Below are 8,502 nucleotides of genomic sequence, written 5' to 3'. Positions count from 1 at the left end.
TTCTCGGAATTCCGCTGAAGTTTTACAGTGCTTTGGAACTCTTCCATTGTTCTGGGAATTCAGCTGAAGTTTAAAAATGGTTTGGAACTCTTCTATTGTTCTCGGATTTCTTCTGATGTTTAACAATGCTTTGGAACTCTTCCATTGTTCTCGGTATTCCTCTATTGTTTAACAATGCTTTGGAACTCTTCCATTGTTCTCGGAATTCCGCTGATGTTTAACAATGCTTTGGAACTCTTCCATTGATCTCAAAATTCCAGTGTAGTTTCAAAATGCTTTGGAACGCTTCCATTGTTCTCGGAATTCCGCTGAAGTTTAACAATGCTTTGGAACTCTTCCATTGTTCTCGGAATTCTGTGGAAGTTTAAAAATGTTTGGAACTCTTCCATTGTTCTCGGAATTCTGCTGAAGTTTAAAAATGCTTTGGAACTCTTCCATTATTCACGGAATTCTGCTGAAGTTTAAAAAGCTTTGGAACTCTTCCATTGTCCTCGGAATTACACTGATGTTTAATAATGCTTTTAGAACTCTTACATTGTTCTCGTAATTCCGCTGATGTTTAACAATGCTTTGGAACTCTTCCATTGTTCTGGGAATTCTGGTGAAGTTTAAAAATGCTTTGGAACTCTTCCATTGTTCACAGAAATCTGCTGAAGTTTAAAAAGCTTTGTAACTCTTCCATTGTTCTGGGAATTCTGCTGAAGTTTAAAATTGCTTTGGAACTCTTCCATTGTTCTCGGAATTCTGCTAATGTTTAACAATGCTTTGAAACTCTTCCATTGTTCTCGGAATTCCGCTGATGTTTAACAATGCTTTGGAACTCTTCCAATGTTCTCGGAATTCTGCTGATGTTTACCAATGCTTTGGAACTCTTCCATTGTTCTCAGAATTCCAATGAAGCTTAAAAATGCTTTGGAACACTTCCATTGTTCTCGGTATTCTGCTAATGTTTAACAATGCTTTGGAACTCTTCCATTGTTCTCGGAATTCCGCTGATGTTTAACAATGTTTTGGAACTATTCCATTGTTCTCGGAATTCCGCTGATGTTTAACAATGCTTTGGAACTCTTCCATTGTTCTCGGAATTCCGCTGTAGTTTAAAAATGCTTTGCAACTCTTTCATTGTTCTCGGAATTCCGCTGAAGCTTAACCATGCTTTGGAACTCTTCCATTGTTCTCGGAATTCCGCTGAAGTTTAAAAATGCTTTGGAACTCCTCCATTGTTCTTGGAATTCTGCTGAAGTTTAAAAATGCTTTGGAACTCTTCCATTGTTCTGGGTATTCGGCTTAAGTTTAAAAATGCTTTGGAACTCTTCCTATGTTCTGTGAGTTCTGCTGAAGTTTAAAATTGCTTTGGAAAATTCCATTGTTCTCAGAATTCCAATGAAGCTTAAAAATGCTTTGGAACTCTTACATTGTTCTCGGAATTCCGCTAATGTTTAACAATGCTTTGGAACTCTTCCATTGTTCTCGGAATTCCGCTGTAGTTTAAAAATGCTTTGGAACTCTTTCATTGTTCTTGGAATTCCTCCGAAAATTAGCCATGCTTTGGAACTCTTCCACTGTTCTCGGAATTCCGCTGAAGTTTAAAAATGCTTTGGAACTCTTCCATGGTTCTCGGAATTCTGCTGAAGTTAAAAAAACTTTTGAACTATTCCTTTGTTCTCGGAATTCCGCTCATATTTAACAATGCTTTGGAACTCTTCCATTGTTCTTGGAATTCTGTTGATGTTTAACAATGCTTTTGCAACTCTTTCATTGTGGTCGGAATTCTGCTGAAGTTTAAAAATGCTTTGGAACTCTTCCATTGCTCTGGGATTTCTGCTGAAGTTTAAAAATTCTGTGGAACTCTTCCATTGTTCTTGGAATTCCGCTAATGTTTAACAATGCTTTGGAACTCTTCCATTGTTCTCGGAAATACGCTGATGTTTAACAATGCTTTGGAACTCTTCCATTGTTCTCGGAATTCCGCTGTAGTTTAAAAATGCTTTGGAAATCTTCCATTGTTTTTGGATTTCCGCTAAAGTTTAGCAATGCTTTGGAACTCTTCCATTGTTCTCGGAATTCCGCAAAAGTTTATAAATGCTTTGGAACTCTTCCATTGTTCTCGGAATTCTGATGAAGTTTAAAAAAGCTTTGGAACTCTTCCATTGTTCTTGCATTTCCGTTGATGTTTAATAATGCTTTTGGAACTTATCCATTGTTCTCGGAATTGTGCTAATGTTTAGCAATGCTTTGGAACTCTTCCATTGTTCTCGGAATTTCGCTAATGTTTAATAATGCTTTTGGAACTCTTCAATTGTTCTCGGAATTCCGCTAATGTTTAACAATGCTTTGAAACTTTTCCATTGTTCTCGGAATTCTGTTGATGTTTAATAATTCTTTTGGAACTCTTCCATTGTTCTCAGAATTCTGCTGAAGTTTAAAAATGCTTTGGAACTCTTCCATTGTTCTCGGAATTCCGCTGATGTTTTTCAATCCTATGGAAATCTTCCATTGTTCACCAAATTCCACTAAAGTTTAAAAATGTTTTGGAACTCTTCCATTTTTCTCAGAATTCCGCTGTAGTTTAACATTGCTTTGGAACTCTTCCATTGTTCTGGGAATTCAGCTGAAGTTTAACAATGCTTTGGAATTCTTCCATTGTTCAAGGAATTCCGCTGAAGTTTAAAAATGCTTTGGAACTCTTCCATTGTTCTCGGTATTCCTCTAATGTTTAACAATGCTTTGGAACTCTTCCATTGTTCTCGGAATTCCGCTGATGTTTAACAATGCTTTGGAACTCTTACATTGTTCTCGGCATTCCGCTGAAGTTTAAAAATGCTTTGGAACTCCTCCATTGTTCTCGGAATTCTGCTGAAGTTTAAAAATGCTTTGGAACTCTTCCATTGTTCTGGGAATTCGGCTAAAGTTTAAAAATGCTTTGGAACTCTTCCTATGTTCCGGGAGTTCTGCTGAAGTTTAAAATTGCTTTGGAAAATTCCATTGTTCTCAGAATTCCAATGAAGCTTAAAAATGCTTTGGAACTCTTACATTGTTCTCGGAATTCCGATAATGTTTAACAATGCTTTGGAACTCTTCCATTGTTCTCAGAATTCTGCTGAAGTTTAAAAATGCTTTGGAACTCTTCCATTGTTCTCGGAATTCCACTGATGTTTTTCAATCCTATGGAAATCTTCCATTGTTCACCAAATTCCACTGAAGTTTAAAAATGTTTTGGAACTCTTCCATTTTTCTCGGAATTCCGCTGAAGTTTTACAGTGCTTTGGAACTCTTCCATTGTTCTGGGAATTCAGCTGAAGTTTAAAAATGGTTTGGAACTCTTCTATTGTTCTCGGATTTCTTCTGATGTTTAACAATGCTTTGGAACTCTTCCATTGTTCTCGGTATTCCTCTATTGTTTAACAATGCTTTGGAACTCTTCCATTGTTCTCGGAATTCCGCTGATGTTTAACAATGCTTTGGAACTCTTCCATTGATCTCAAAATTCCAGTGTAGTTTCAAAATGCTTTGGAACGCTTCCATTGTTCTCGGAATTCCGCTGAAGTTTAACAATGCTTTGGAACTCTTCCATTGTTCTCGGAATTCTGTGGAAGTTTAAAAATGCTTTGGAACTCTTCCATTGTTCTCGGAATTCTGCTGAAGTTTAAAAATGCTTGTACCTCTTCCATTGTTCTTGGAATTCTGCTGAAGTTTAAAAATCTTTGGAACTCTTCCAATGTTCTCAGAATTCCGCTGATGTTTAATAATGCTTTTGGAACTCTTCAATTTTTCTCGGAATTCCGCTGATGTTTAACAATGCTTTGGATCTCTTCCATTGTTCACGGAATTCTGGTGAAGTTTAAAAATGCTTTGGAACTCTTCCATTATTCACGGAATTCTGCTGAAGTTTAAAAAGCTTTGGAACTCTTCCATTGTTCTGGGAATTCTGCTGAAGTTTAAAATTGCTTTGGAACTCTTCCATTGTTCTCGGAATTCTGCTAATGTTTAACAATGCTTTGAAACTCTTCCATTGTCCTCGGAATTACACTGATGTTTAATAATGCTTTTGGAACTCTTACATTGTTCTCGTAATTCCGCTGATGTTTAACAATGCTTTGGAACTCTTCCATTGTTCTGGGAATTCTGGTGAAGTTTAAAAATGCTTTGGAACTCTACCATTGTTCACAGAAATCTGCTGAAATTTAAAAAGCTTTGTAACTCTTCCATTGTTCTGGGAATTCTTCTGAAGTTTAAAATTGCTTTGGAACTCTTCCATTGTTCTCAGAATTCTGCTAATGTTTAACAATGCTTTGAAACTCTTCCATTGTTCTCGGAATTCCGCTGATGTTTACCAATGCTTTGGAACTCTTCCAATGTTCTCGGAATTCCGCTGATGTTTACCAATGCTTTGGAACTCTTCCATTGTTCTCAGAATTCCAATGAAGCTTAAAAATGCTTTGGAACACTTCCATTGTTCTCGGTATTCTGCTAATGTTTAACAATGCTTTGGAACTCTTCCATTGTTCTCGGAATTCCGCTGATGTTTAACAATGTTTTGGAACTATTCCATTGTTCTCGGAATACCGCTGATGTTTAACAATGCTTTGGAACTCTTCCATTGTTCTCGGAATTCCGCTGTAGTTTAAAAATGCTTTGCAACTCTTTCATTGTTCTCGGAATTCCGCTGAAGCTTAACCATGCTTTGGAACTCTTCCATTGTTCTCGGAATTCCGCTGAAGTTTAAAAATGCTTTGGAACACCTCCATTATTCTCGGAATTCTGCTGAAGTTTAAAAATGCTTTGGAACTCTTCCATTGTTCTGGCAATTCGGCTAAAGTTTAAAAATGCTTTGGAACTCTTCCTATGTTCTGGGTGTTCTGCTGAAGTTTAAAATTGCTTTGGAAAATTCCATTGTTCTCAAAATTCCAATGAAGCTTAAAACTGCTTTGGAACTCTTACATTGTTCTCGGAATTCCGCTAATGTTTAACAATGCTTTGGAACTCTTCCATTGTTCTTGGAATTCCGCTGTAGTTTAAAAATGCTTTGGAACTCTTTCATTGTTCTTGGAATTCCACTGAAGTTTAAAAATGCTTTGGAACTCTTCCATTGTTCTCGGAATTCCGCTGATGTTTATCAAACCTATGGAACTCTTTCATTGTTCTCGGAATTCTGTTGATGTTTAGTAATGCTTTTGGAACTCTTCCATTGTTCTCGGAATTCAGCTGAAGTTTAAAAACGCTTTAGAAATCTTCCCTTGTTCTCGGAGTTCTGCTGAAGTTTAAGAATGCTTTTAACTCTTCCAAAATTCTCAGAATTCTGCTGAAGTTTAAAAATGTTTTGGAACTCTTCCATTGTTCTTGGAATTCCGCTGATGTTTAACAATGCTTTAGAACTCTTCCATTGTTCTCGGAATTCCGCTGTAGTTTAAAAATGCTTTGGAACTCTTTCATTGTTCTCGGAATTCCGCTGAAGTTTAGCCATGCTTTGGAACTCTTCCATTGTTCTCGAAATTCTGCTGAAGTTTAACAATGCTTTGGAACTCCTCCATTGTTCTCGGAATTCCACTGAAGTTTTACAATGCTTTGGAACTCTTCCATTTTTCTCGGAATTCTGCTGAAGTTTAAAAATGCTTTGGAACTCGTCCATTGTTCTGGGAATTCGGCTGAAGTTTAAAAATGCTTTGGAACTCTTCCTAAGTTCTGGGAGTTCTGCTGAAGTTTAAAAAATGCTTTGGAACTCTTCCATTGTTCTCGGTATTCCGCTGAAGTTTTAGAATGCTTTTTAACACTTCCATTTTTCTCGGAATTCTGCTGAAGTTTAAAATCGCTTTGGAACTCTTCCATTGTTCTCGGAATTCCGCTAATGTTTAACAATGCTTTGGAACTCTTTCATTGTTCTCGGAATTCCACTGAAGTTTAGCCATGCTTTGGAACTCTTCCATTGTTCTCGGAATTCCGCTGAAGTTTAAAAATGCTTTGGAACTCTTCCATTGTTCTCGGAATTCTGCTGAAGTTTAAAAAAGCTTTGGAACTATTACATTGTTCTCAGAATTCTGCAAATATTTAACAATGCTTTGGAACTCTTCCATTGTTCTCGGAATTCCGCTGATGTTTAGTAATGCTTTTGGAACTCTTCCATTATTCTCGGAATTCCGCTATTGTTTAACAATGCTTTGGATCTCATCCATTGTTCTCGCAATTCTATTGATGTTTAATAATGCTTTTGGAACTCTTCCATTGTTCTCGGAATTCTGCTGAAGCTTCAAAACGCTTTAGAAATCTTCCCTTGTTCTCGGAGTTCTGCTGAAGTTTAAAAATGCTTTGGTACTCTTCCATTGTTCTCAGAATTCCAATGAAGCTTAAAAATGCTTTTGAACTCTTAAATTTTTCTCAGAATTACGCTAAAGTTTAAAAATGCTTTGGAACTCTTCCTTTGTTCTGGGAAATCGGCTGAAGTTTAAAAATGCTTTGGAGCTCTTCCCATGTTCTGGGAGTTCTTCTGAAGTTTAAAAATACTTTAGAACTCTTCCATTGTTCTCGGAATTCTGCTGATGTGTAACAATGCTTTGGAACTCTTCCATTGTTCTCGGAATTCCGCTGTAGTTTAAAAATGCTTTGGAACTCTTTCATTGTTCTCGGAATTCTGCTGAAGATTAAAAATGCTTTGGAACTCTTCCATTGTTTTGGGAATTTGGCTGAAGTTTAAAATTGCTTTGGAACTCTTCCTATGTTCTGGGAGTTCTGCTGAAGTTTAAAAATGCTTTGGAACTCTTCAATTGTTCTCGGAATTCCGCTGAAGTTTAAAAATGCTTTGGAACTCTTCCTATGTTCTGGGAGTTCTGCTGAAGTTTAAAAATGCTTTGGAACTCTTCCATTGTTCTCGGAATTCCGCTGATGTTTAACAATGCATTAGAACTCTTCCATTTTTCTCGGAATTCCGCTGATGTTTAACAAAGCTTTGGAACTCTTCCATTGTTCTCGGAATTCCGCAGTAGTTTAAAAATGCACTGGAACTCTTCCATTGTTCTCGGAATTCCGCTGAAGTTTTACAATGCTTTGGAACTCATCCATTGTTCTCGTAACACTGTTGATGTTTAATAATGCTTTGGGAACTCTTCCATTGTGCTCGGAGTTCTGCTGCAGTTTAAAAATGCTTTGGAACTCTTCCATTGTTCTCGGAATTCCGCTGATGTTTAACAATGCATTAGAACTCTTCCATTTTTCTCGGAATTCCGCTGATGTTTAACAAAGCTTTGGAACTCTTCCATTGTTCTCGGAATTCCGCTGTAGTTTAAATATGCACTGGAACTCTTCCATTGTTCTCGGAATTCCGCTGAAGTTTTACAATGCTTTGGAACTCATCCATTGTTCTCTTAACACTGTTGATGTTTAATAATGCTTTGGGAACTCTTCCATTGTGCTCGGAGTTCTGCTGAAGTTTAAAAATGCTTTGGGAAATCTTCCCTTGTTCTCGGAATTCTGTTGAAGTTTAACAATGCTTTGAACTCTTCCATTATTCTCAGAATTCTGCTGAAGTTTAAAAATGTTTTGGAACTCTTCCATTTTTCTCGGAATTCCGCTGAAGTTTTACAGTGCTTTGGAACTCTTCCATTGTTCTGGGAATTCAGCTGAAGTTTAAAAATGGTTTGGAACTCTTCTATTGTTCTCGGATTTCTTCTGATGTTTAACAATGCTTTGGAACTCTTCCATTGTTCTCGGTATTCCTCTATTGTTTAACAATGCTTTGGAACTCTTCCATTGTTCTCGGAATTCCGCTGATGTTTAACAATGCTTTGGAACTCTTCCATTGATCTCAAAATTCCAGTGTAGTTTCAAAATGCTTTGGAACGCTTCCATTGTTCTCGGAATTCCGCTGAAGTTTAACAATGCTTTGGAACTCTTCCATTGTTCTCGGAATTCTGTGGAAGTTTAAAAATGTTTGGAACTCTTCCATTGTTCTCGGAATTCTGCTGAAGTTTAAAAATGCTTTGGAACTCTTCCATTATTCACGGAATTCTGCTGAAGTTTAAAAAGCTTTGGAACTCTTCCATTGTTCTGGGAATTCTGCTGAAGTTTAAAATTGCTTTGGAACTCTTCCATTGTCCTCGGAATTACACTGATGTTTAATAATGCTTTTGGAACTCTTACATTGTTCTCGTAATTCCGCTGATGTTTAACAATGCTTTGGAACTCTTCCATTGTTCTGGGAATTCTGGTGAAGTTTAAAAATGCTTTGGAACTCTTCCATTGTTCACAGAAATCTGCTGAAGTTTAAAAAGCTTTGTAACTCTTCCATTGTTCTGGGAATTCTGCTGAAGTTTAAAATTGCTTTGGAACTCTTCCATTGTTCTCGGAATTCTGCTAATGTTTAACAATGCTTTGAAACTCTTCCATTGTTCTCGGAATTCCGCTGATGTTTAACAATGCTTTGGAACTCTTCCAATGTTCTCGGAATTCTGCTGATGTTTACCAATGTTTTGGAACTCTTCCATTGTTCTCAGAATTCCAATGAAGCTTAAA

Source organism: Phyllobates terribilis, unplaced genomic scaffold (genome assembly GCF_046119375.1).
Source record: "Phyllobates terribilis strain yellow unplaced genomic scaffold, ASM4611937v1 Scaffold_1__5_contigs__length_1240528914, whole genome shotgun sequence".
Taxonomy (NCBI): domain Eukaryota; kingdom Metazoa; phylum Chordata; class Amphibia; order Anura; family Dendrobatidae; genus Phyllobates; species Phyllobates terribilis.
This window is presented reverse-complemented; position numbering follows the sequence as displayed.